Consider the following 25,481-nt stretch of genomic DNA (forward strand, 5'->3'; position numbering starts at 1 on the left):
TCTACATTATTATCCAAATTATTCATATAAACTACAAACAGCCGTGAGCAAAGCTACAATCCCTGAGGGATCCCTGACGAGTACACCACTAGCCACAGGCCTCCAGTCCGAAAAACAACCCTCCACTATTGCCCTCTGCTTCCTTCTATGAAGCTAATTCTCCATCTACTTGGCTAGTTGGGATATGGATCACATGCAGGCAGAGGAGATTAACTTGGCATTATGTTCAGCATGGACATTGTGGGGCGTCTGGCCTGCTCCTGAGCTGCACTGTTCTATGTTCTTACCCCTTTGAATTGTTTCAGGTACACCATGGGATTGTTTATCGCCAACAGAAAGGAATACAAGGATATCCGTTCATTCTTATTTGAATGAACATGCCTCCATCTGTGCAGCAGTCCCTCAGCACAACAGCAGGAACGTCAATCCGGAATAAACTTAAATCCACAACATCGGAGGCGCGAGCACCACTGCCAACACTATTACGCATTTAATTATACATTTTATATGTTAGTTTGACTCTGTTCAACATATTCTCTGAGTCCGAAGTCATAGTATCATAGTAGGACTGTCAAATATACACAAGCTGATTTGATCTTTTAATGCATCTTTTTTCCTGAATGTTAAACTGAGATGCTGTCTACCCATTTAGGAGAAAGTAAACATTCCTCAGGAACTATTCAAAAATAAGGGCAAACAATTTCCTGGTTTCCTGGAGTAGCCTTGCCACATAAAGAACCAATTAGCTGGCCTTTAATGTCATTTATTATTAGTGAAATTTTCCTGATGTAAAGTGTTTCTGAATATAACAATAAGGATTATATTTCAAATGTGATTCATGAGTGTTGCGGTCCTGTGAGATGCCCTGAGGATGATTGTATATCAGTGCTGTGCACATTCATTCAAGAATGTGGAAATGTTTTCAGAATCTTGTAAAAACATGATCCTGTTTGTTTGATTGGTCATTTCCTCTAATGATTTGAAATATTAAATCTTTCAAGTTTAACTCCAATTTAAACTATGGAGCTTGGAAAGTAATATATGAATCGAGTGAACCAGTGAACATTGAAACTGAATGCTCTTGTGTAGACTTTATAAAATATTAGCAATATTTGTTATGTTTGTATGTTTATTTATTTTATAGATATTAAAATGGAAACTACGTCTTTCAGAATGTTGAGTATTTTGGGTTCAGTGAAGTGAAGGTCTAAAGGGGCTGTCCCACTTGGGCGACCTAATTGGCGAGTTTAGAAGAGTTTGAAAAAAATGACATGTTGAAGACAGGCAGGACACCAGAAGCCTGTGGCAGGGGCTACGGATTGTAACCAACTACCGGAGCACCCCTTCCTCATCCGCATGTGCCGGCACCTCCCTAGCTGATGACCTGAACTCCTTTTACACACGTTTCGAGAGGGGGAAAACCACTCCAGGTCTGCCGACTATCGACAATACCGCCAGCGGGCTGGCTACCGAAGCTGAAGGGAGGAATGTGCACACATTCTCGCTGTCCGAGCACAACATGAGGAGGGCTCTGACACGGGTGAACACGAGAAAAGCTGCAGGTCCCGATGGCATCTCGGGGCAAGTACTCAAGTCCTGTGCTACGCAGCTAGCTCCAGTGCTCACTACATTATTCAACCTCTCCCTGGACAAGTCCGTGGTCCCTACCTGCTTCAAAAAATCCATCATTGTACCAGTACCAAGAAATGCCTCCCCAACCTGTCTGAATGACTACCGTCCGGTGGCCCTTACCTCGGTAGTCATGAAATGCTTTGAGAGGCTGGTGAAGAATCACATCTGCGCCTTCCTCCCTCGGAACATGGACCCGTTGCAGTTCGCATATTGTCCGAACAGGTCCACGGACGATGCGGTCTCCCAGGTCTTGCACACCGCTCTCTCCCATCTGGACAGCCAGAAGGGGGGTTACGTGAGGATGCTGTTCATAGACTACAGTTCAGCCTTCAACACGATAGTCCCCACCAGACTGGCCGGGAAGCTAATGGAATTGGGGCTCAACACCACCCTGTGTGCCTGGGTCCTGGACTTTCTCACCGCCAGGCCCCAGGTAGTCAAGATGGGAGGGAATACATCGGAGTCCCTCACCCTGAGCACAGGATCGCCCCAGGGTTGCGTCCTCAGCCCCCTATTGTACTCCCTGTACACACATGACTGTGTGGCTAGGTTCAGCTCCAATTCAATAATCAAGTTTGCTGATGACACTGTGGTGGTGGGCCTGATCTCAGACAATGATGAGAAGGCCTACCGGGAGGAGGTGGCTGGTCTAGCACTCTGGTGCCAGGATAACAGCCTCCTCTTGAACATCAAAAAAACGAAGGAGCTGATCATGGACTTTAGGAGGGCACATCATCCGAGGACGTACACTCCATTGAGGATAAATGGGGATCCTGTGGATAGGGTGAACTGTTTTAAATATCTGGGATTCCACATCTCTGAGGATATGACATGGGGATCACACGCCTCAGCACTCGTGAGTAAGGCAAGGCAGCGCCTTTACAACCTCAGGCAATTGAGGAAATTCAGAGTGTCTCCGAGGATCCTCCAGTGCTTCTACGCAGCGGCGGTGGAAAGCATCTTGTCCGGGAACATTACCATCTGGTTTGGGAATTGCTCTGTCAAGGACAAGAAGGCTCTGCAGAGAGTAGTGAGTTCGGCCGAACGCACTATGGGAACTTCACTCACCCCCCTGTAGGAACTATACAACAGGAGGTGCAACTCCAGAGCAAATAAAATCATGGGAGACCCCTTCCAACCCTGCAACGGACTGTTCCAGCTGCTACGGTCAGGCAAACGCCTCCGTTGCCATGCGGTGAGAACGGAGAGGTTGAGAAGGAGTTTCTTCCCAGAGGCAATTCGGACTGTAAACGCCTATCTCACCAGGGACTAACTCTACTGAACGTTTTCCTTCCATTATTTATTATGTAAAATAATATGTGTGTTATGATTGTGTTTATAATTTGTTTGGTTGTTTTGTTGTTTGTTTTTTGCACAAAAGTCCGCGAGCATTGCCACTTTCATTTCACTGCATATCTCATATGTGTATGTGACAAATAAACTTGACTTGACTTGACCTCCTTCGACAATGATGAAGACTATCTACGACTATCTTCAACTACCTTCGACTACCCTCGATTACCTACGACTAACATGCCGACTTACTACGACCTACTACGACTAAACCTATGAGTAAAAAAAGTATTAGCTTTTTCCATGGCGACCTTTTTTTTACTCGCGGCATTTTTTAACATATTGAAACAAACACCGCGACCTAGCTGAGGCCTCGAGTACGCAGAGACCACTCTCGGGCATGAAGGATAGTTATGCAGACCTCCTACGACCTCGTGTCGACCATGCAGCAAGTATGAGTCGAGGACAAACTCGCCAGAACTCGCGGATTAGGTTGCCCATGTGGGACAGGCCCTTAATAATCATCAGGTTGACTTTTGAAAAACTGATTGCCGCCATTCCAATTTGGAAAAGGGTTTAAAACATGTGACAGGTACACAATTTGCAAATCCATTGAGCCTTATGCCCATTATAGGTGCTCAGCAAGTCCTAGTATCTACGGGGTCACATTGTACTTCTCAAGGAAGAAAGAGTCTTTGTTTGAAAACCAGGGCCTCTACTTGTTTTAAATGCCTTTAAAATACTCCACCATCAGAAAATCACCCCTCTGAACTTGACTTTGCATATACTGTAAGCTTGCCAGAGTGCCATTGGTGCTAATGGAAGCAAAATATCTGTGGCACAGATATTTCAGTGTACGTACAAATTTCCAGAATAACTGCAATGTGCTTATTTGGAAAATGTTGAGCTTCAATTCACTTCTTATCATTTCTTTACGACTCATTCTATAGATGTGACAAGACAACATTTTCACCCATCACGGCCAGTTCAAATGTAACAAAGGGTAACTTCATAGCACTTAAACTATAATGACCTATGCAATTAAGTAAAGGAGGCAGCTTCTCTACTCTAACATTAGTAGGCTAGATCTATACAACAATTATTAACTTCCATGGTAATTAAAATGAATAATTATGCCGATCTAACCTAAAAGATCTCCATTCTCACACTTTTTTTTCACACAATATATGCCAGTCTCAATTTTCAATGCACAGGATATTGTGAATTGAAAACCTAATTCAATTCCAGAAGTGTTAATGTTCCACCACTGCCATTAATCCGACTGGGCTTTCCTGGGTTGAATAGAGGTTGGCATATGTAGGATAAAAACTGTTTTACAAAACTATTTTCATAAGGTATATCTTGATTAATACTGGAAAGGTGACATTTGAAATACTGCATTAAATGCTTTGTGAAGTATTATCGTCCATAGAGTTTCCCAACCTTCTGTTTCTAATGCCTTTCGAAACCACTATCACAATCTCATTAAAAAAGGTGACAAATTTTCTCATAACGTGCAATTCAGAGCCAGCGACAGAGAAAAATACTCTGATGCTACAAAATAAATTGCTTCTGATTAATATCTAGAATCTGGAGATAATGTACAACAAAAATAATCCTAATTTATACCACCTATGTCATACTCATAGAGTCAGTCAGCATAGAAACAGGGTCTTCAGCCCAAATTGCCCGTGCCGACCATCTACAGTAGTCCCGCTGCCTGCATTTGGCCCATATCGCTCTAAACCTTTCTTATCCAGATACTTGTTTAAATGTATTTTAAATGTTGTAATAGTACCTGCCTCAACTACCTCGTCTGGTAGCTTGTTCCATATGAAAAGGTTACACCCAAGGTTACTATTAAAATTTCCCCTCTAAACCTATGTTCCCTGGTTCTGGATTCCCCTATTCTGGGTAAAATATTATGTGCATTCATCCTATCCTTCTCATGATCTTATACACCTCTATAATATCACCCCTTCATCCTCCTGCACTCCAAGGAATATAGCCCTAACCTGCCCACCTCTCCTTACAGCTCAGGACCTGGAAACATCCCCATAAATCTTCTCTGCGCTCTTTCCATCTTAACAAGATACTTCCTATAACACGGTGACCAAACCTGAACACAATATTCCAAAAGCAGACTCGCCAAGGTTCTTACACAACAGTAACACAACTTCCCAATTTCTATACTCAATACCCAGACCGATGAGGACCGATGTACCGATAGCTTTCTTTACTACCCTATACACCTGTGATGCCACTTTCAAGGAACTATATACCTGCATGTGAAGCTCATTGCTTTTGAAAAGTAATATCCTACATCTTTTCAGATCTTCTTCTTATCGAGTTCACACACAAGATTATAAGTTATTCAGCCACAGCTGAACACACTTGTTGGCATCTGCACACAATGGTGTCTGTCCTGTGCATCTTATGCTTCTTGTGCATGGTGGTGGAAAGATTGGTGGAAACAGGGCCGTGACATGAACACTCTTTCCTTGACCCCATCTTTTCAGGTTAGATACCAGTTAGAAGGTGTTATATTAACTTTTACTAAATTAGGTAGAAGTTAATACTGAGTGAGAGATCTACCCATAACATCCCTACCCAAATTTAGTAATCTGGTACTTTAATACACATCAAAGACTTCTGGATTGCTGGATTCAATTTTCAAATCTACACGATAGACACAACATGCGGGAGTAACTCCAGCATCTCTGGAGAAAAGTAATGGGTGACATTTTGGGTCGTGACAGCAAATTGATCGCCATCTGTCAATGACGTTGATTGCCTAAGAACTGAATCTCGTCCTTTTTTGTTGAACTCAACAAGGTCCAATAAAAATATAGTGACGAAGTAGAAACAAGGAACTGCAGACGCTGGTTTACAAAAAAAGGCACAAAGTGCTGGAGTAACTCCGCAGGTCAGGAAGCATCCCTGGAGAACATGGATAGGTGTTGTTTTAGGTCAGGCCCTTCTTCAGGTTGAGATTGGCCAAATTGTATTAAAAATGTGCTATGGTAGTTCAAACCCAGAAAGATACAGTACATTAAAATGGGACCCGCACAGTTCCCAGCTGGAGTTGTATGGAAAGTTTCCAATTATCACATTGTTGTCCATTGGAAAGAGTCTCAGACCTTAAAGGACCTCTCCCCACAGCAGCCACAGATCAGCTGAATAAAAGGCTGCCTGGAGGCGAAGATAAACACAAGGAAGGGGGCACATCGATTCTCGCCTATGGCATGACTTGTACAGTCATCTGTCCCAACTGGGTGTCATGCCACATATTAGCCCCAGGTGCCCAAATGTTAAGAGGTATACAGTAATTGTTAATAGAGATCGTTATAGGTGAATTAGTCCTTTTGTGGACTGGAGCCCTGCATAAGACGATGTTCTCTGCTCAGCATCAGCCTCAAAACAAACCTGCTAGTAATTGATAATTAATTGAAATATCCCGTCATCCCACATTAGTAAGACCTGCAGGTTTGTAGGTTAATTGGATTCTGTAAATTGCTCCTAGTGTGTAGGACATAGACATAGTATACAGGTGATCAAAAGTCGCCAGGGACCTGGTGGGCCAAAGGTCCTGTTTCCAATGTTGTATCTCAAAAACAAAAACTAAAAAAATTGAAATGCATTTTTTTTTGGTGGTGACACAAAATGCTGGGGTAACTCAGCAGCAGCATCCCTGCAGAACGTGGATAGGTGAAGTTTTGAGTTGGAACCCTTGTTCACTGAGGTCCTTTGACCCAAAATCCATATTCTCCCGGGATGCTATCTGACCTGCTGAGCTACTCCATCATGTTGTGTCTTTCCTTGGTAAACCATCATCTGCAGTTGCTGGTTTCTTTTTGTTTTTGGTGCTGTTAGTTGGGTGGTATATCTTCAGCAGAATAACTATAATTTTTCAATACCTACCATCTGAACAAGCTAAAATCATTTTCACATTTAACATAGGAAGGCTCTGTATAGATCAAATAACAAAGTGCTGGAGGAACTCAGTGGGTCAGGAAACATTAATGGGGGGAAACGGACAGATGGCATTTTGAGTCGAGATCCTTCTTCAGACTGATGGAGCAGGTGAGGAAAAAGCTGGAAAAGAATGTAGGGATGGGCAAGTCATGGGTGGATACAATAAGGAGAAGTGATTGACTAATGGGTGGAGATGGTGACAAAGGCTGTGGTGAAATGAAGACAAAATTATGTCAGATAAGGAAGGAAGAGGAGGAGTGAAATGTAAACCAGAGGGAGGGTTATGGGTTGAAGGTGTCAGTGGGGAATAATTAGGGCCTGATGCAGGTTACTTTTATTTGGTAAATTAGAAGGTGCTGGCACATATCTGATTTTGATCTTTGAATGGAGGCCAGAGTACCAAACCCACTAAGAAATTGCAAAGATGAATAAAGATTCACTTAAATAACATTTTACAAAACTAACCCTATTGGAGTTCTTCTTAATAAGGTGGTTAATCAAACGTGGCTAAATATTGCAGCAAAGATCATTATTAATGCTCAATCACTGCTTCAGGACAATGTCTAGGCATTCCAGTCCAATATAATCATCATCCATAATAATGCTTGTTTAATTGTTCTGAACACCGTTAAATAGCTTTTAATTTAATTTTGGAGTTAATAATTGTCTTTAATTTCTGTGTTACCTTTGCAATCTAACACAGCCAGAATGGTATTTAGGACCAGACTGGGAATATGCTTCTTATAACAAATGTAAAAAGCAAGTACGGAGCTGTACATAGGGGATGGCCAAGTCAAGGTTCAGTCCTACCTGAATTTAGGATTCACAGTTCTCATCTGATGGCCTGTCACTTAGACACATGGTTGTGCCTGTGCCAGATACTAACAAAGGTGAAGGAGAACTTGCTTCTTAGATGCATGTGTCTCTTGCTGAATGAATTTTGTCAGGGTGACTCCCAAGATTTTAACATTGGATGCTTAGAATATAGAACAATACATCTCTCTGGAGATGCTGCCTGACCTACTGAGTTACTCCAGCATTACATGTCTATCTTTGCGATATACCAGCATCTGCATTTCCATTTTGTTACATTATAGAACAGTACAGCTCAGGTAGGGGCCCTTTGACCCACAATGTTTGTGCCAAACATGATGCCGGATTAACTGATCTCATCTGCATTCCAGAGGTGCCGTCGCGGCAGATGCCTTCCGGTGATGCCGCTGAGAAGGCGCCGCGGTTATCTGTGCCTAGGTCTGCGGAGCCTATGACTGGGGCCAGGGTCGGCGCCATGGAGAGGACTCGGCAGTGTTAGTGGCGAGGTCGATGCACCGGTCGATGATGCGTTCAACCGACAGACGAGGATGGACATGTGGAAGTGAGGACGCCGCTGCCGAGGGTAGGAACAAAGGAGGATCTGGCGTGGGAGGACCGCCATTAGGGAGGGGGGAGGAAGAACAAAGAGGGACCCGGGGGGGGGGGGGGTTTGTAACTTTGTAAGTGTCCTTTATGGGCAACTATTTGCATACCTTGGGTATTCAAGCAAAGAATTTCATTGTGCTTGTCACATGACAATAAAGTTTTAAATTCAAATCAATGACCCATTTCCCTCCATTCCTTGCACTTCCATGTGCCAATGCTGGTGCGGGTGAATGGTGTCAGACTGAATCTCAGTGCGCTGGTACTTGTCTCTAGCTCTCAGATGGTACGAAAACTTGCAGTCCAAAAAATGCAACTTGCTGTAATTTTTTGAATTTGAGCAATTTACAGTTAAGTTACCATGAGAGTCAAAAATTACAGGTCAAACTCATTGGTGATGGCATAGGCCAAGAGTTAAAAGTCAATTGTCGTATGAACTGACAACAGAACAATGAAACTCTTAAGGGCCGATCCCGCTGTACGAGTCATCCCGACTATATTTTTTACTCGTGGACATGTTTCATCGGGATGAAGAAACATCCCGACTTACCTGATGCCCTGAGTACCGACGGCTAGCATAAGGAGCCGCTACGAAACATCCACAAACTCCTAAAGCCTCCTACGGACTCGTTACGGACATTCTGCGAGGTTGAATCAGGGGAAAACTCGGGGGAATTCGTGAATTACCTCGTAAAGTGTGACAGGCCCTTTACTTGCACCAGCTTAACAGGCCCATCAATGCAATAACACATAGAATATATATAATAATTCAAAAATAAAATTAAACCATAAATCTGGGTAACCACAATAGAGCAAATCCAAAGTCCAGACAGCAACTAAATACAGTCCAATAAAGATAATAGTTGCTGAACCTATGTTGTGTAGTGTTCAAGAGCCTGATGGTTGCTGGGAAGAAGCTGTTCTTGACACTGGTGGACATTGTTTTTAGGCTCCTGTACTTTCTTCCCGGTAGTAGAAGTGATATGACAGTGTAAATCTCAATGATATTGACTGTCTTTTTGAGGCAATATCTCCTACAGATTCCTTTGATGATTTGGATGTCAGTACCTGTGATGGACTAGACAGTGTCTACCACTCTCTGTCCTCTCCTTTCTTCATGGATATTCGAGTTGCTGAACCAGCCATGATGCGACCAGTCTGGTTTTTACAGTACACCTGTAGATGTTCAACAGTGAATTTGATGGCATACCAGATCTCCGCAATCTTCTAAGGAAGCATTGAGGAACTTTTTTTGTGGTTGCATCTATGTACTAGGCCCCAGTTTCGATTTTTGAGATATGCAAGAATTTGAAGCAGTTGACTGTCTCCTCCACCATGTTGATGAAGACAGGTCCTAGGATTCCCAGATGACCCCTCCTGAAGTCATTAATCATTTCCATGATCTTGCCAACATCGTCCGAAATTGTTATTCTTGCATCATTCAATCAGATTTTCAAGCTCTGGTGTTTGCTTTGACTCATCATTACCCATTATTTGTCCAACAATGTCAGTAAATTTATTCTCAGTAAATTTCAAGATGGTGTTGGAGCTGTGCCAGGCTGTACCATAGGTATAGAGAGTAGGGTAGAGGACTGAGCATAAAGCTTAAGGTGGTTCCTGTGTTGGTTATCAAAGAGGAAGTGCTGTTACCAATTCATACTGATTGTGGTTTGCTGATGAGGATGTCAAGGATCCAATTCCATGCGGATCTGCAGAGACCCAGCTTTATGAGTTTTATGATAGGTTTGGTGGGGGTGATGGTGTTGAAAGCTAATCTTTAGTTGATGAACAGCGGCCGATGTACGTATTCTTATAGTCAAAGTGATCCAGAGCAGTGTGGAGAACCAGCAAGATCACATCCCTTGTTGATCTATTGTGGTGGTAGGCATATTGTTGAGGGTCCAGTTTCTTACCTAATAAAACTGATTAATCTAATTAAACCTATTTTTAAACTAGTCAACACAAGTCACTTTTATTTATATAGCACATTTAAAAAACAACTCTTGTTCGCCAAAGTGCTTTACATTGGTATAAGAATAGTATAACAAACAACAGTGGTTCATGGATTAAATACAAACATCACTACATACATATAGCCCTCGCTCAGAGGACGTCAAGAAAGGCTTGGGAGTAGAGATGAGTTTTAAGTCTCGACTTAAAGGAGTCGATGGAGGGGGCAATTCTAATGGGAAGAGGGATGCTGTTCAACAGTCTAGGAGCTGCAACCGCAAAGGCGCGGTTGCCCCTGAGCTTATGCCTAGGCTGCGGGATGTTCAGCAACCCCAAGTCGGCCGATCTGAGGGACCTGGAGGTGGTGTGGTGGGTAAGCAGACTTTTGATGTAGGTGGGGGCAAGCCCATTGAGGGCTTTGTAGACATAAAGGAGGATCTGGAAATGTATTTGTAACCGCGCAGGGAGCCAGTGGAGAGAAGCCAGGATCGGGGTGATGTGGTCCCTTTTTCAGGTGCCCATCAGGAGTCTCGCTGCGGCGTTTTGGACCAGTTACAGGCGGGACAGGGAAGATTGGCTGATGCCAATGTAGAGCGAGTTGCAGTAATCGAGGCGGGAGGAGATAAATGTGTGGATGATCTTTTCGAGGTCATCAAACTGGAGGAATTGTTTTATTTTAGCTATTGTCCGAAGCTGGAAGAAGCTAGTTTTTACCACGGCATTGACTTGTTTGTTAAACTTCAGTGCTGAGTCAAATATCATGCCAAGGTTTTTGACGTGAGGTTTGAGTAGTGAGGTAAGGCTTCCAAGGCTGCCTGCTATCATTTTGATTGAGTCCGAGGGGCCGAGAAGGATGACCTCAGACTTAGTCTCGTTTAGTTGGAGGAGGTTCTGTGCCATCCAACACTTTATATCCTCGAGGCAGCAGATAAGGTTAAGCAGATTTGATTGGTTTTTAATAACTGTACATAATTCAAAAGACAGGTTGGAAACCTTTCAGTATTGTCTGTTCGAGGCATTATCATCATGAGATGTTCGAGGAATCATCATCATGAATATTCACAGTGAATTTAAATCAAATATATTCCTTGATGTTGTTTCTGAATGAAAATGCAGAATTCTGAAACCTGATGAAACCAGATTTAATTATGATGTTATTGTTTTTTTGATAAATGTTAAGATGAAGCAGCAGTTATTATTTCACCCATGTGAATCATACGTTCCCTGCAGCATGAGGATGGCTGTATTATTGGCTTCTTTCACCAGCATTACCAAACATCAGCAACCATGAATTGTAACATTTTGTATTGAGAATCTGTCGTTCATTGCATCAGAGAACAGTTCTTTGATCTTTGGCACCTGGCACTCGGGGATGGTTTTGTTTAACTAGAGACTGTAAGAACTCGAGTGTGGGTGGTGATTACTGAATTAAGCAGCATATATATTATAATTATCAATCATTTCCTTAATATAGATAAATAAAAATGATCAACTGGTCTATCTTCCCCAAATGTTAGTTCAGAGATATACATTGGATAGTGTAGATACGGGTTTGTTCAAAAATGGTTTCAACTAAAAAGGGTTTACATTAACATAGACATTTATGAAGGCTGCCAAAAGCATCAGATGATGGTTCTGCTCTGGGTTACATGCTGGAGTTAGCTGGAGCCTGCTCTGGGTTGCAAACTGAGGTATGTCTCTGCTTCAGCTAATAATCATCCAATAAAAATGTGCATAAGGTGAGGTTACAGACATGTGTAATTTCCGTACAAATCTCTTGTTCTGCTTCTGGAAATCTACTTCACAATCGAGGCAAAAATAGTTGGCGAGGGAGGAAGTTACTATAAAGTTGTAAGAAAATGAAGTTTCAAGTGAAATTAATCCAGTAAGTTTCACTGCTGGAAATTCATAAAGATTTACTTTAAATCAGTACTCTCATTAAGAGAGGTCATTACAATGCTGTGTACGGATTGGAAAAAAGGCTTAGACTGGCTTGATGTTGACACCAGGGATAAAATACGTCCCATTGCCTGCATTAACACCATAAACATAGATAAATACAACTAAAATGTATTTAACCAAGACTATAAGGATTAATTTCCTTCAAGGACTCTTGTCAAGCAAAAACCTTTGCCAGAAGTATAGGTTTGGAAAGTTGCATCAGAAGGTTGGCAGCTGATATCTTAATAGGGTCTGTTCCCCAATGGCATTTAGAAATATACACATTAACACCAGAGTTTAAAAATGGCACAGAGGTACTGCAGGCATTCATTAAATAAAGATATGGCACTTGTGCTCGTCAGAAGCTTTACCTTATTAAATATTGAAGTCTACAAAATTAGAATGTAATATTAGCACCTGAATGTTTAACATATTGATGTGATGTTTCTTTGTCTGCTGTTTCATTTCTTCACACAAGTTATAATCTTAAAACTATAACGATATAAAAAAGAAACCATTTGGCCCATTAGGTCCATGCGGCATCATGGGCAGCAATCCCATTTGTCCCATTTCTTCTCTCTTTGTTTCCCTATATCCCTGCAGTTTATCCTCTCTCACAAACGCTTAGCAGCACGGCTTTGATTCTTTTTTACTTTAACCTGCACTCAGGGTTATTTGACAACAGTCTTTACGACATTTTTTGGGGGGGATGTAAGAGGAAACCAGAAGCACCCAAAGAAAATCCATTGTCTTGCCAACATGCCAACCTTGAGGAGACAGCACCATGCACCAGGATAAAAACGATGACACAGGAGTTGTGGAACACCAGTATTCACCATGGTACCACCATATCATTTTGCAAAAAGTAAAAGCCGAACAAAGATCACAAAATGCAGAAAACATTTGTTTGCCATTTGTAAGAATTTTAGAGAAAAATTTCACATTTATTACATATTTATCTGATCAGAGCCAGTAGTCGTGGTCAGAATGCTGCAAATGGGGAACCCGATGAAACCAGGAGCAGACAAAGCAAGCATGTCTGGTTTTACTTATTATAACTGCTTGTGATTTGGGGTAAAAAATAAGGGTGGATATTTGTGTTGGGGGGCAGGGCAGGATCAAGCTCATCAGTGATAATGTGGTTGAATATCTTACTGGATTACATTTTTTTTGTCTGAAAAATTAGCAAAGGGCGAGCATAAATATATCCTTAATGGGAAGGATACAGCAAGGGCAATAGTATTAGTGCAGTACTGTATACGTGCAAGTCTAGGCCGTATGTTATACATTAGAATAAATCCTGTATCAATGACCTGTTAAGTATCAGTAGCTATTACTCATAACTCATTACTGACTGTATTAGCACATTACTTCCAAGCAGCCAAAGTCAATGACAATTGTTCTTTTTTATAATCAGAAGTGCCTGAATAATAAAAGACCAGAAACTTAAACTTTACTTAATTGAGCTTTACATGTGGATAAGAGTGTTCACAGTTCCTGAATCACCAGCCTGTGCGGACTAGGGTTTTTTTTTCTAGAGAGAGAATTACAATAGGGTCAGAGGTACAGGCAGTTAAAATGTCTCCCTGTCAGCCATAAAATCTACACAACACCTAATTTATAACAAAAAAATAATTCTAGCCTGTAAAAACATTTTTTGAAACCCACAGCAAAGATGTTTTTGTGTGTGTGTATGTTTGATGTGTGTGTATAAATGAGAGCTTGTGTTGCCATCTCGCCCTGAGGGCTTCACAGCAAAAACCTTTGGCACTGGTCCACACCAGATCCTGAACACAGGAAGTCTAATTTTATAGCAAAGAAAAAGGGAGTGATACTTAATTAGATCATGAAACAGACACCACAATTTAATTTCTGTTGGTGATAAAATACAACCAATGCTCAAGTAAAAGAACAGGACAGGGAATGGTTTGGTGGGGTACGAGAAGCAGTTTGTGGTTTGTCATGTTTGCATATACAACCTTGTTGAACAAGTATCCCATTATACTTTGGTGCATTGAAGGAAAATTTTCCAAGACTTTCTTGAAATTTTATTTTTAATGATAATTTATATTTGTTCACAATTTCACAGAAGTTGAGTTTTCTTCACCACAGGAATAGGAATTGTAGATTTGAAGCAGAGTAGGTGTGAGAGCCAAATTAATAATAAATTGTAGCTACCAGTCTCTTAGCATTAAATTGCTGTACGCATTCGAATGGAGTTGTTCAGAAATCGTTAATCTTTTAACAATGCAGAGTAGGTGATAGAGGTCAAAGATTCAAATAGTTTGGCAAAATATTCAGAAGGAAAATGAAAACCAGTTATACTGCTGGAGTTGGCAGGGTCAGGAATGCTTTACCTATAATTGTGGTACAAATTGATTTAAAAATAAGTTGAAACATAGAAACATAGAAAATAGGTGCCAGAGGAGGCCATTCGGCCCTTCGAGCTAGCACCGCCATTCATTGTGATCATGGCTGATCATCCCCTATCAATAACCCGTGCCTGCCTTCTCCCCATTTCCCTTCTCTCCACTAGCCCCTAGAGCTCTAACTAACTCTCTCTTAAATCCATACAGTGATTTGGCCTCCACTGCCCTCTGTGGCAGGGAATTCCATAAATTCACAACTCCCTGGGTGAAAACGTTTTTTCTCACCTCAGTCTTAAATGACCTCCCATTTATTCTAAGACTGTGGCCCCTGGTTGTGGACTCGCCCAACATTGGGAACATTGAAGGTTGACAAAAATGCTGTAGAAACTCAGCGGGTGAGGCTACTGTCTCCACCTCTTCCTTTCTTCTTCATTTCCATCCACCTCTTTTGTTCTAATGGATCTTTCCTCAATTCAAGATAATTGTAACTATCCATTGCATCTTTCCAGTGCTATTTAATACTTCTTGTAATGGGTAAACAAAACAATTTGCAGCATTTTAGCTGTGGCCTAACTCATATTCAAACAGTTCTAACATGACCCTCCCCTTATATTCCGTGGTCAGTATATCTATTATTTTCTTTCTTGCTTTTCTTAACTGCCTTGATTTTATATTGGATGCTAAACAATACAAGTCTCGTTTACTTTTTTCTCCCTCTATGGAAGTTCGTTGAAATAACATGCTTTATAATCTCAAGACTTCACAAAATCGTCAGGACGAGTTAAGCACTTTTGTATTACAGTATAGCCAAGTGCAATCTTAGATATGCAGCAGACAATGTATGCAAGGTGTCACAGACAAAAATAAAATCATGACCAGGTAAACCTGTTTTGTGGAAAAACTTGTTCAAGAAGGAACTGCAGATGCTGGAAAATTGAAGGTACACAAAAATGCTGGAGAAACTCAGCGGGTGCAGCAGCATCCGGTGAGCGGCGCGACTCTGGTCAGCAGCGGCCTCTGCAGTCTGTCCGCGTTTTATTATTTTTCTGTCTGTGTTTTAATGTAGTTTTTGTTATTTTTTGTTGGGGTGTGTGTGTTGGGGGGTGGGGGGTGGGGGGGGAGGGGGGGGGGAAACTTTTTAAATCTCTCCCTGCACTGGAGACCCGACCTTTTCTCGTCGGGTTTCCGTTGTCGTTGGGGCCGCAACGAGGAGCGGCCTCCAACAGGAAGAAGCCGGGGACTCTGGTGCTACAACTCACCGTCGCCGTCGCAGGGCTGGCCGAGTCCGGAGCGGGTGGAGCGGTGGAGGAGCGCTGCTGCTGCTGCTGCTGCTGCTGCGGCCCGACCGGAGAGTCGGAGGCTCCAACGGCAGGTCTGTGGACGGCGGCACCGGGAGCCCGCGGCTCCCTGGAGGGAGACCGCTTTTCAGGGCTCTCGCAACGGCGACTTCCCCCGCCCGAGTTGCGGGGTTGAAGAGCTCCTGGAGCGGGGCCTGACATCACTGCCCCGCGCGGCTTGGAATGGCCGCGGGACTCTGCGAGCGCACGCCGGGGGCTCTAACACCAAGACCCGGTGTGCGACCTCGCATCACCCGGCGTGGCTTTAATGGCCGCGGGACAATCACCATCGCCAGCCGGGGGCTTTGACTTTGACTCTGACATGGGGGGGGGGGGAGAATGCAGTGGAGAGATAAGCTTTTTTGGCCTTCCATCACAGCGATGTGATGGATGTTTATGTAAATTATGTTGTGTCTTGGGTCTATGTGTTTGTAATGTATGGCTGCAGAAACGGCATTTTGTTTGGACCTCAAGGGGTCCAAATGACAATTAAATGTATCTTGTATCTTGTATCTTGTATCTATGGAGCGAAGGAGATAGGTAACGTTTCGGGCCGAAACCCTTCTTCAGACTGAGTGGAAAAACTTTTCTGGATCTTCTGGAGCAGGGAGGTTCTACTGCAGTTGTACTTGGTGAGACCACATCTGGAGTATTGTGTAAGTTTTGGTCCCCTAATCTGAGGAAAGACATTCTTGCCATATAGAGAGTACAGAGAAGATTCACCAGACTGATTCCTGGGATGGCAGGACTTTCATATGAAGAAAGACTGGATAGACTTGGCTTGTACTCGCTAGAATTTAGAAGATTGAGGGGGGATCTTATAGAAACTTACAAAATTCTTAAAGGGTTGCACAGGCTAGATGCAGGAAGATTATTCCCGATGTTGGGGCAGTCCAGAACTAGGGGTCACAGTTTAAGGATAAGAGGGAAGTCTTTTAGGACCGAGATGAGAAAATTAATTTTTTACACAGAAAGTGGTGAATCTGTAGAATTCTCTGCCACAGAAGATAGTTGAGGCCAGCTCATTGGCTATATTTAAGACGGAGTTAGATATGGCCCTTGTGGCAAAAGGGATCAGGGGATATGGAGAGTAGGCAGGGATGGGATACTGAGTTGGATGATCAGCCATGATCATATTGAATGGTGGTGCAGGCTCGAAGGGCCGAATGGCCTACTCCTGCACCTATTTTCTATGTTTCTATGTTTCTTTGAATTTTCTTTGGAATTTTTATGCCCTCAGAGTTATACAAAGCGAAGGTTTAATGATCATCTGATATTGGCTTTTCCAGCAGTGAAGCACTCATTGCAGAGCTACTGAGAGCCTGACCCTTGTGCTTGATTTCCTGAATATAGTTTGGATCCATGCCTTTCCAGTTCAGAAGAGAGATTGTCTGTCACCTCCGTTACATCGACGACTGCTTTGGTACCACCTCCTGCACCCACTGACTGACTTCATCCATTTCACCACCAACTTCCATCCGGCACTCAAATACACCTGGACTATTTCCGACACTTCCCTACCATTCCTTGACCTCACTCTCTCCATCGCAGGTGATAGACTTCTGACCGACATCCACTATAAACCTACTGACTCCCATGGCTATCTGGACTACACTTCTTCCCACCCTGCTTCCTATAAGGACTCCATCCTCTACTCCCAATTCCTCCGTCTACGTCGCATCTGCTCCCTGGATGAGGCGTTCCACGCCAGGGCATCTGAAATGTCCTCATTCTTCAGGGAACGGGGGTTCCCCTCTTCCGCCATAGATGAGGCTCGCACCAGGGTCTCTTCCATACTCCGCAACACTGCTCTCTCACCCCATCCCCGCACTCACAACAAGGGCAGAGTCCCCCTAGTCCTCACCTTTCACCCCAACAGCCGTCACATATACAACAGGTAATCCTCCGTCAGTTTCGCCACCTCCAACATGACCCCACCACTCGCTACATCTTCCCATCTCCCCACATGTCTGCCTTCTGCAAAGACCGCTCCCTCCGTAACTCCCTTGTCAATTCTTCCCTTCCCTCCCGTACCCGCCCTGGCACTTTCCATTGCAACCGCAAGAGATGCAACACCTGTCCCTTTACCTCCCCCCTCGATTCCATTCAAGGACCCAAGCAGTCGTTCCAGGTGTGACAGAGGTTCACCTGTATCTCCTCCAACCTCTTCTATTGCATCCGCTGCTCTAGATGTCAGCTGATCTACATCTGTGAGACTAAGCGGAGGCTGGGCGATCATTTCGCCGAACACCTCCGCTCGGTCCGCAAGAACCTACCTGACCTCCCGGTGGCTCAGCACTTCAAACCCCCCTCCCATTCCCCGTCCGACCTCTCTGTCCTGGGTCTCCTCCACGGCCTGAGTGAGCAACTCAGTTGGAGGAACAGCACCTCATATTCAGACTCACCTTGGGGAGTCTGCATCCTGCGGGCATGAACATTGAATTCTCCCAATTTTGTTAGCCCTTGCTGTCTCCTCCCCTTCCTCACCCTTCGGGCTGTATCCTCCCATCCCTCAGCCCTTGGGCTCCTCCTCCTTCTTTTTCCTTTCTTCTCACCCCCACCCCCCATCAGTCTGAAGAAGGGTTTCAGCCCGAAACGTTGCCCATTTCCTTTGCTCCATAGATGCTGCTGCACCCGCTGAATTTCTCCAGCATTTTTGTGTACCTTCGATCTTCCAGCATCTGCAGTTCCTTCTTAAACAGTCTGTCACCGTGCCCTGTCTGTTTGTGGCTTCGGAGACATCTTCTGATACGCTAGGTCTTCACCAAAATTCAGTCCACCACTACATTTACACTGATTGAAGATCACCTTTCTATTATGTTAACCATTAGCCGGGGAGATGGTGGGAGCCGGGGATGGGTCAGCAGGTCATTCCATTCGCATTCAGTTTACATCTTTTAATTGTTTTATTTAAGTGTCTTGCACTCCATGGTGCTTTAGAGAGATAGAGAGATGAGAGGGGTGTCATTAGCATGGGGGGGGGGGGGGGGGGGGGGGGGGGGGGCATTGTCATTTTATTATCATATTACTTCTTTTGGTCCAGAAAAAATGATATTTCAGAAAGGCTCTGGAACCGAAGGTGCTGGAAAATGTATGATCAGCCTGTATGATTTTAGTTTCAAGTCTGGATATTACATTTAATGAACAAAAGTATTAGAATCAGAATATTCCTCTGGTGCAAAAGAATTATTGGAAGAATCAACAAACTACTAAAAAATCTTGAAGACCCTACGTTGCACAGGGTCAAAAAAATGTTATAACTGCGGCACTTCAGTTAGTTAAGTTCTATTGTGTTGTATTGTATTGTAATTAATTTATTAGCCAAATATGTAAAAGGTTAGTTTATTGTCATGTGCACAGGGGTACAGTGAAAAGCTTTTGTCGTGTGCTATCCAGTCAGTGGAAAGATAATACATGATTACAATCGAGCCATTTACAGTGTATGTAAATGATAAGGCAACAATGTTTAGTCCAAGGTAAAATCTGATCAATGATAGTACGAGGGTCACCAATGAGGTTGCTATCTAGTATCAGTTATCAGTTGATATGTAGCCTTGATATTTGCATCTTTCCTTTCCAAGAGTATGTTTACAAATCACCCTGGCATTGTACCAGTTGGCTGTGACCAAAAAACAGCTGATGTTTCGACCACATGAAGATTTGTTGAGCTTCACATTATATGAGAAAAATATTAAAACATTTTGATAATTTCATAAGATATTATCAAACATCATAAAAAAACTAAGAATCGTTAAATGAGAAATTCAACAACATCATTTGGATTAGTCTTAATTTAGTGGCCTACAATGTTTGCAGCATGAAGATTGGTTCTTTCATCTTGCAAGTTTTTACAGCAGTTTGACCACATATCAGTAAGCCATAACTGCTCGTTTATGAGTCTGAATGAGATTAAGGACCTTTTTTTCCATCTTTAGAGCATCTTTGCCAATGCAACCTTTGTTGAGGCCATTATCATTTTTGAGTCACTTTACTAAAAACTTACTTTCACTCCAATGAGAGGCAAATTTCCACTAACTCTGTTTCAGTGCATTGTCCCTTGTTTTCATTGTGAGTCAATTAACCTATGCCTGTGCTGGGAGAATCAAATGAACTCACACAGTATAAATTATAAAATGTTGGGTCTCTGGAGAATCAGTGTCAAACCTCCAGAATCAAATTACACTATCAAGCACTCTAGCCCCCCCCCCCCCCCCCCCAATGTGGACAATGTGGACAAAGCCTTTAAACAGAAAAATAACAAAGAAAAGCATTTATTTACACTGAATATCAAAACATTAACATGAAGGGAACATTATCATATTTTGACCAATGATTCTTCAGATTCCAATGTACGAGGTTAGAATATTGTAGAATTACGAGTGATTCTGATAAATTGTGCAAATGCAAAATTATTTAGTCAAACATTCTACTGCCCATTCAATTTTGAACGCTGAATATTAAAGATTTTCTCCCAGGGACGTTTAGAGTTAAGTGAGGGGCCCCTAGCCAATGGCGCTTAACAGCTCTCGGTACAGCAGAGCCTGTGTACCTTTTCTGCCAGTGACCCTTAATGTCAAGGAATGAACTGAACAGGCCTTTGGGGAGCAGGAGGTGCAATTGCTTTTGCTGCATATTCTTGTTAAAGAGACCAGGCAAAAATACCCACAACAAATTAAAAATCAGTAGCTTCAGCACCTTCTGGAAGTAATTATCCAACACTTGCCTATGCCAAAGCCAAGTTAGAAATAAGTTTTAAAATCAAATCCTTTCGTGTTCGACGCAGGAATAGCACATGACAAGGGAAAATGATTTGTACTGGTACAGAGTTTATCGGGCCAGGACTCTATCTCACAACTCAGGAAATCAAACAAATAATACCAGTACACTAAATGTGGATAGAACATTGAATGAACCATAACAGATCCAAGGGATTTTAAAGTAACAGAGTAACCAATGTTGAAATGGATTACTGCTATTCAGTTATACTTTACTGAATTTGTGTTCTAGTTATGTGTTTCATAACTGTTTGCAGTCATCTAGACAAGCCTAATTAGTGTTCGAAACAACCAAATGTTATGCTAGAGTGAGCTACTGCCAGCAATGAGTGCTTCTAGTTAGGCACAGAGTGAGGCACAGGATCAAATGCCATCTATTCTGCAGCATATTTAGCTTGTACACAGGTGCACAGCCTTTTATCCGAAATTCCGGAAACTGAAAAGCTCCGAAACCCGGACATTTTTTCCAGGACTTGAACCGAAACGATCCACGGTCAACCCAGGTGTGTACTACTGTAGCGGCTGCCTCCTTCCCGGAGACCTGGGAGACACTTAACCATCGGTAAATCATTGCTTAAATGTTAGCCAGTTTGGAGGGCTTTTATGTGGTGGTGGGTGCGGGTGAAGGGGGAAACTTTAATTCTCCAGAGAACTTTAATACTCGATCCCTGGCTCCGCGGCGCTCCAAATCCAGTGCCGCCCGCGGCCGGACGCACGCAGCCCCAGCTCCGCGATGTTGGGAGTCGGCGGCCACAGCGCTCCGGAGCTTACGGCACGGCGACCCGGAAAGGCATTGCCCGCTCCCCGCCTCTCCGTCCAGGTAGGGAACTAAGAATTAAAGTTTCCCCCTTCACCCCCCCCCCCCCCCCCCTCCCTTCACCACATAAAAGCCCTCCAAACTAACTGACTAACATTTAAGCAATGATTTACAATGATTCCCCGGTCTCCGGGGAGGAGGCAGCCGCTCCAGACTTTCCAAGCTGCCCGCGCTACCTATCTAATCCTCGCTAAAAATCTTCCTTTCCGACATCTGAAAAATTCCGAAATTCGAGACGTGTCTGGTCCCAAGGCTTTTGGATAAAAGGTTGTGCACCTGTAGTGATATTTTCATTGAAATAAAGATATTTGGTTCAACTGGCTTATGATTATGTTGTTTCAGAAAGAACTGCAGATGCTGGAAAAATCGAAGGTAGACAACAATGCTGGAGAAACTCAGCGGGTGAGGCAGCATCTATGAAGTGAAGGAATAGGTGACATTTCGAGTTGAGACCCTTCTTCAGACTGATTATGTTGTAATAAAGTTCCCTTTGGCCAAATTATCTTTTCATTCTTCCCTTCTGCCTCGTGAATTTACCAAGCCTTCCATTCAAGATGCAAACGGAGTTTGATTTTTTTTACAGTGCTCCAACTTAAAGAGCTCATTGTTTATAGATATTTTTTGTGCTAATTTATAGAGTCATATAGTGGTACCGTGTGGAAATAGGCCCTTCGGCCCAACTTGCCCACACACTGGCTAATATGTCCCAGCAACACAAGTCCCACCTGCCCACATTTGGTCCATATCTGTCCTATCTATTTAGCTCCTACTTAAACATTGGTATAGTCCCTGCCTCAACTACCTCCTCTGGCAGCTTATTCCGTACCCCCACCACTCTTTGTGTGAACAAAATTACCCCTCAGAATCCTATTAATTATTTTCCCTTTCATCTTAAACCTATGTCCTCTGGTCCTCGATTCACCTACTCTGGGTAAGAGATTCTGTGCATCTACCCGATCTATTCCTCTCATGATTTTATACACCTTTGTAAGATTACCCTTCATCCACCTGCATTCCAAGGAATAGATTCCCAGCCTACTCAACCTCTTCCTATAGCTCACACCCTCTAGTCCTGGCAACAAATTTAGTTTAGTTTAGTTTATTGTCACATGTACCAAGGTACAGTAATAAGCTTGTTTTCACGTACTATTGAGTCGGCAGAAAGACTATACATGATTAAAATCAAGACGTCTAGAATGGGCAGATACAAGATAAAGGGAATAATGTTTAGTGCACGATGAAGTCCAGTAAAGTCCAATTAAAGATAGTCCGAGGGTCTCCAATAAGGTAGATGGTAGCTCAGGACCACACCCTAGTTGGTGACACGATGGTTCGTACCCTGGTTCAGTTGCCTTAACAGCTGGGAAGAAACTGTCCCTGAATCTTCCCAGATGTGCTTTCACACTTCTATACCTCTTGTCTGATGGGAGAGGGGAGAAGAGGGAGTGGCCAGGGTGCAACTTGTCCCTAATTATGCTGGTGGCCTTGCTGAGGGAATGTGAGGTGTGAATGGAGTAAACGGAAGGGAGGTTGGTTTGTGTGATGGTCTCGGCTGCGTCCACAATTCTGCAATTTCTTGCAGTCTTGGATGGTGCTTTTCCCAAACCATGCTGTGATGCATTCCGATAAACTGCTTTCTACGCCTCATCTATAGAAGTTGGTGAGAGTTATTGGGGACATGCCGAACTTCCTAAGCCTTCTAAGGAAGTAGAGGCATTGGTGTGCTTTCATGGCCATTGCTTCTATATGGGTGGACTAGGTCAAGCTGCTGTTGATATTCCTAGGAATTTGTAGCTTTCAACCACTTCAATGCAAACTGGGGTATGTGTACCGCTTTGATTCCTGAAGATAATCGCTTTCTCCTTACTCTTGCTGACATTGAGAAAAAGGGTGCTGCCTCAACACAAGGTCATGGGTTGCTCAATCTCCTTCCTGTACTCCATCTCATCATTATTTGATATCCGACCAACAATGGTGATATCATCTGCAAATTTGTAAATTGTATTGGATTTGTATGTGGCTGCACAGTGGTGGGTGTGTAACGTGTAAAGAAGGGGGCTGAGAATGCATCCATGCGGAACACAAGTGTTGAGGATTATCGTGGAGGGAATTTGTCCCCTATTCTCACTGATTGGGGTCTGTTGGTCAGAAAGTCAAGGATCCAGTTGCAGAGATGAGTTTGGTGATGAGCTTGAATGGGATAATGGTGTTAAAAGCAGATCTGTAGTCTATGATTAGAAGTATGAAGGTGCTCCAGTGACAAGTGTCAGGCCAGGGAGATGGCTTAATCCGTGGACCTATTGTGGCGGTAGGTGAACTGCAGTGGGTCAAGGATGCATGATAGATTGAATTTATGGATGTCAAGACCACTAAATGGTAGTCGTTAAGATGACTATTAGATCTTGCTTTACTCAGCACCGCAATGATGGTGGTCTACTTGAAGCAGGTGGGTACCTTAGAATGGAGTAGGGAGAGATTAAAGATGTCCGTGAATACTCAGTCGGGGCCAGTTGCTTTCCGTGAGTTCACCCTCAGGAAGGCTGATCTAACTCTGCAGCACTTTCTCTAGGAAGAGGCAAGCTTGAGTCCGATGGGATGGATGTCATTGCTCCATTGGCCTTCTGCTCAATACGAGCATAGAATGTATTCCTGAGAAGATTATGGATAGTCGGTATGTCGAGGAGGACTCTCTCGGACTTCTACAGGTGCACAGTAGAGAGCATGCTGACCAGTTGCATCGTGGCTTGGTTCGGCAACTTGTGCCCCCAGGAGCGGAAAAGACTACAAAAAGTTGTAAACACTGCCCAGTCCATCATCGACTCTGACCTCCCTTCCATCGAGGGGATCTATCGCAGTCCCTTCCTCAAAAAGGCTGGAAGCATCATCAAGGACCCACACCATCCTGGCCACACACTCATCTCTCCGCTGCCTTCAGGTAGAAGGTACAGGAGCCTGAAATCTGCAACACCAGGTTCAGGAATAGCTACTTCCCCACAGCCATCAGACTATTAAACTCAACTCAAACAAAAATCTGAACTTTAATTAGCCTATTGCACTTTATCTGCTTATTTATGTGTGTGTATATATATATTCAATGGTATATGGACACACTGATCTGTTCTGTATTTATTTATGCCTACAATATTCTGTTGTGCTAAAGCAAAGCAAGAATTTCATTATCCTATCTGGGAGACATGACAATAAACTCTCTTGAATCTTGAGCATGTAAAATTGTCGGCTGATATCATAAATCCTTGTGCACTGCTGAATTAACACCAATCCCACATATTGTATTGTACATTCTGCATTGTTTTAGGAGAAAATATGAACCCATGTGGGAAAGACTCTCAACTCTGCCATTTAAAGAGATTGCATTAGGTTGGGGATTATATTCCAACTGTGTGGCTTGTGGAGAGTTTGAAATCTTGGAAAATGAGAGAAGTAATATTCCCGGCGTTTTTAGAACCGGATGCTGGACTAACTCAGCGGGTCAGGCAGCTTCTCTGGAGAAAAGGTTGGAGATTTCGGGTCGAGACCATTCTTCAGACTGAGAGTCAGAGGAAAGGGAAACTAAAGATCTCTCCGACAAGGGGATTTGGGGAACTGTCATCATTTAAATCACGCATGCTATGGAGAATGAATGAAGGATTTGTTGCCAGAGTGATGTAGAGAAAGGCCCTGATTCAGAAAGTCTGGGTAGCATAAGTGGCAATGATGCATCACATCCAACTGAGCTCAAAGCCTTTTATGCACACTTTGAAAGGGAGAATAATGCCAACCTACATGAGCACCCATATCCCCGACTGAGCTCAGTCTCAGAGGCTGATATCAGAGCATCCTTCAAGAGGGTGATCCCACCAAAAGTGACCAGCCCAGTCGGTGTGCCTGGCCAAGTACTAAAGACCTGTATGGACCCACCAGCTGAAGTATTCAAGGACATAGTTCACCTCTTCTTTTGTGGTTAGAGATCCCTACC

The 25,481-nt window shown here is 43.3% G+C and overlaps 1 long non-coding RNA gene across 1 annotated transcript; it reads left to right on the top strand.

The window, feature by feature from the left end:
- Positions 1–20,653: 20,653 nt before the first annotated feature.
- On the top strand, positions 20,654–21,991 carry LOC129711430 (uncharacterized). The gene is made up of 3 exons (XR_008725842.1): positions 20,654–21,191; positions 21,383–21,508; positions 21,848–21,991. It is a non-coding gene; the product is annotated as an uncharacterized LOC129711430 (long non-coding RNA).
- Positions 21,992–25,481: the final 3,490 nt, after the last annotated feature.

The sequence above is a fragment of the Leucoraja erinacea genome, chromosome 30 (genome assembly GCF_028641065.1).
Source record: "Leucoraja erinacea ecotype New England chromosome 30, Leri_hhj_1, whole genome shotgun sequence".
Lineage (NCBI taxonomy): Eukaryota > Metazoa > Chordata > Chondrichthyes > Rajiformes > Rajidae > Leucoraja > Leucoraja erinaceus.